Source organism: Grammomys surdaster, unplaced genomic scaffold (genome assembly GCF_004785775.1).
Source record: "Grammomys surdaster isolate TR1022 unplaced genomic scaffold, NIH_TR_1.0 62, whole genome shotgun sequence".
In the NCBI taxonomy this organism is placed as follows: Eukaryota; Metazoa; Chordata; class Mammalia; order Rodentia; family Muridae; genus Grammomys; species Grammomys surdaster.
This window is the reverse complement of record NW_021604564.1, coordinates 9617124-9621463: the sequence shown is the minus strand read 5'-3', so window position 1 is coordinate 9621463 and position 4340 is coordinate 9617124. Positions and strand designations below refer to the sequence as shown.

General features: G+C 39.8%; 1 pseudogene; it reads left to right on the top strand.

Moving 5' to 3' along the window:
* The first annotated feature begins 218 nt into the window (after nucleotides 1-218).
* LOC114618978 lies at nucleotides 219-1234 on the top strand (annotated as a pseudogene).
* Nucleotides 1235-4340: the final 3106 nt, after the last annotated feature.

Below are 4340 nucleotides of genomic sequence, written 5' to 3'. Positions count from 1 at the left end.
GCGAGCAGCTAATGGCAATAAGAACGGCTGAGGAGGCCTCCGGACACTTATAGGGTAGGCCAGTGGGCGTGTGCGCACTATTGTGTGGCTGACTAGGCCGCAGCTGTGGTGTGAGGCACGTGTGGGCCTTTGCCAACCCCGCATCGCATCCGCACTGCAGCCCTGCTCTGCGGCCTGCCGCACCTCAGCTAGCCTCCAGGAGAACACCCACCACGGCCATGCCACACGTCTACATAGGACGCCTGAGCTACAATGTCCGCGAGAAGGACATCCAGCGCTTTTTCAGCGGCTATGGCCGCCTCCTCGAAATCGACCTCAAAAATGGGTACGGTTTCGTGGAGTTGGAGGACTCCCGTGATGCGGACGATGCAGTTTACAAGCTGAACAGCAAGGAGCTGTGCAGCAAGCGCCTGATCGTAGAGCACCCCAGGCCCTGCGCAGCGACCGAGATGGCTACAGCTACTGAAGCCGCAGTGGTGGAGGTGGATACAGCAGTCGGAGAACTTCTGGCAGAGACAGATATGGACCACCTGTTCGTACAGAGAACAGGCTTATTGTAGAAAATCTGGCTAGTTGTTGCAGTTGGCAAGACTTAAAGGATTTCATGCGGCAAGCAGAAGTGACTTATGCAGATGCTCACAAAGAGCAAACGAATGAGAGTGTAATTGAATTTAGATCCTACTCTGACATGAAGCGTGCTTGGGATAAACTGGATGGCACAGACATAAATGGCAGAAATATTAGGCTTATTGAAGATAAGCCACGAACAAGCCATAGGCGCTCTTACTCTGGAAGCAGATCCAGATCACGGTCTAGAAGAAGGTCTCGAGTAGGAGTCGCAGAAGCAGCCACAGTAGATCTCGAAGTATCTCAAAATATCGCTCCCGATCTAGGTCTCAGAGCAAAGGCCGATCCCAATCCCCACTCAAAAGGCATGAAATCCAGATCAAAGAGTAAATCTAAGCCCATGTCTGATCGGGGTTCCCATTCACACTCAAGAAGCAGATCTAAGGATAAGTATGGGAAGTCACGAAGTAGGTCACGTTCTAGGTCACCCAAAGAAAATGGAAAAGGAGATATAAAGCCAAAGTCCAGATCCCGGAGCCAATTTCGATCCCATTTGCCTCTGCCTACTCCACCCTCAAAGGCTCGTTCCATGTCCTCTCTTCCAAAAAGAGCTTCAAGGTCCTGTTCTAGATCTCATTTAAGGTCCAGATCTAGTTCCAGAGATTAGCCCTGAACGCTACGTTCTTTACACACTATAATGGAACACTTTCCTACTTGCTTAGGCAGTTACTCTTCCGAGTTTGTACTCGGGCTCTTCTTCAAGAGGATTTTCTGAAAAGGGAACACAGGAATTTGATTTGTGGCCAAATTTAATGAGAAAAAGATGAGATTCTAAAATGGTGGTATGACGCCCTCTCCCTTCTTTGTAGAATTAAGATAATTTTGATTTTGTAGCTTTTGAGCTAAAATAACTTTTGTAAAGATTAAGCTCATTTAGATTTTTTTTTAAAGTATTGCAGCAGGATCTGCTGCAGGGTTCTGTTGTTTTGTTTTGCTTATTTTTAAATTAACTGTTCAAGCTTTGGATACTGCAGGCTTTAGAGGGAGAACCCAAATTTTCAATTATGTTGGCTTTTTATAAAGCCTGAGTTATGTAAGATTTAAATAAAAGTTTGCTACCAAGATGATTGCCTTATTGAATAGGTCACTACTAAGGCCCTTTAAGTGTTTGTTGATACCTGCCACTTGTGGAGACAGTGTAAAACAAGGCAAGCCTCAGACCAGCAATAAATTATTCAGTTTGGCTAACCTTATTTTGTGCTGTTAATCAAATCTACCAAAGTCTTTTGTCTACCCCTTTAATAAGCTGAGTTAAAAGTAAAAGGGACTTTGTAGTTAGTGCCACAAGATTAATAAAGGAAACTAAAGGATTACAGTTTGAACTCCTCCTCAAGAAGTGGAGCCTAGTACTTGGATCTTGTTTCCCTGTGCTCTGGAAGTGGTCAGCAAGATTAGTGTTAGTGTATGGTCTTCAATGTTTTGAAAATTAATTAATTTAGTTTATTAAATTAATAAACTAAATTAATTAGAAATTTAGTTTAATTTCTTTAATTAGAAATTTAGTTATTTTATTCAAAGTTGAAAAGCATATGTGCTGCATTTTCTGCTGAAAGATGGTTATATTTTACAGGTGCTTAGCAGACATTTGGTAAGGTAGTTGCTGGTTAGAATTCTAATCTGTCCCCTTGGTATTAGTGGGGCATTTGTGGTTAGTTTCAAAAACAGTGACATAAATAAAATAAAATGCTTCATACTTTATAGGTAGAGTATTATGAATGCTGTGGAAACCAAGTTAAGATAAATAGCGCAAATGTGTAGGAATAAATTTGCAGTTTCTGAACATCCAAAAGCCCAGTTAGTTGAGACTGCAATCAATAATTACCTTGCAACCTTTACATTATTCAGACATTTGTAAAGTCATTTCATCCCAAATACTTAACCTCATTCTTTAGTAAAGATGTAGATGGTTTGGCTCAGGTTTAATAGCTTCCTCAGCTGTTAAAGTTGGATTATAGGTTATAATATAGAACTGGTTTGTAGGGGTAAATAATCAGGACATGCAATAAAACAAAGCTGAGTGGAAAAATAAGATTCAAGGGCCTAGGTAGGTGCCAGCAACTGGGAATATTTGGGAACACGGAAAGGGGAATGTTTTCAAGACATTTATCCTGTTACAAAATATTAAAGACTTAACTCTAGGAATATAGTGTCAAATAAAGCTGCTGCTTTAGTCATTAAAAGAAAGAATGGCTGAGGAGGCATTTTGTTGTTGTTGTTGTCGTCGTCAATTTGACTATATCAGAAATTATCTAAAACTCAAGAGGCTGGGTACACCTATGAGGGACGTATTTTTCTTAATGAAGTTACTTGAAGTGGGAATACAAACTTTTCATCAAGATATTTAGAGCTGAGAAGTTACACTTTTAATTCAGATCTCGTTTGTAAGTTCAAAGATTGTAAGTTGAATTAAGATCACTTCTTTGAGCAGCAACACAAGCAAAGCACATGGAAGAAGGGAGCTTTTGCTCATGGCTGCTTGCTCATGCCTTGCTAATGTTTCCATCCCTTCACTGACACTAGAGCCTGTCTTCAGGATTTCAGCATATACTGAAGAGCACCTGAGATTTTCAGCTCAATGGACTGAGAAAACTACTAGTACCTCCTGTCAGTAGAGAGACTGACTCAGTCTATAAGTTTACTTCCACCAGAGAACCCTTACAAATGCTGTGGCCTATATTCAATCTCCCTCTCCTAGGAGTAACTTGAAGGATGTTGTCTTCACTTTGCACTATTTTTATTTTTTATTTATTTATTTTTTGTTAAATAGCCTGTCTTCTGAGATGAGCATTATCCCCTGTGTGGGACCAGTTCATTTAAACTCTATATGTTTGTAGCATCTATTCCCATATTATTTGTAATTTTATTGAAGCATATAAAGTGTTAGGTCTTGCCATGGCTTTCTCAAGCATCCTTTTGTGATTGTTCCTTTTTGTTCACTGTCGATTATCCTTCTGTAAATCCCGTCCCTGCCTCCTGGCCTCCTTTCATTCTTCATAATGTCTGTTCTACAATCTCTCAATCTAGAGCTCGCCACTTAATCCCCTTAATTTTCTCATTACACTTTCCTCACTTCATTATACACTCTAAATTATATACCTTCAGCATCAGAGCTGGAATCCACAGATAGGAAAGAACATGTGGAATTTGTCTTTCTAGGTCTGGAATACTTCATTCAGTATAATATTTCCATGTCAGTCTATTAATCCGTTAACTTTGTGATTTCATTCTTTTACAGTTGTCCATTTTGCAACTGCAACATATTTCCACTAAATACGTATCAGTTTGAAGGCCACTTTTGGTTTTGCATTTTCCCACCAATGAATATTGATTAGTTTCTGTGGAGTACAATCTTGAATTCTCTGGACATATGCCAATAAATGGTAGAGCTGGCCCCTAGGGTAGATAGAGATTTAGCTTCTGAAGGATTCTCAACGCTGATTTTCATAGTGGCCAAAACAGTTTTCAACCTCACCAATGCTGAATAAGTTTTCCCTTTTCCTCCTCAGATTTCATAGCATTTGATGTCAAGATTGATTTTAGTTTTATAGCCATTCTGACTGGGATAAGATGAACTATCAAAATTCTTTTAATTTGCATTTTTTCTTATAGCTAAGGATGTGGAACACCATTTAAGGTATTTCTTGGCCATTTTTATTTCTTCTCTTGAGAAATATTTGTTCATATCTGTAACTCATTTTTTTGACTGGGTGGTT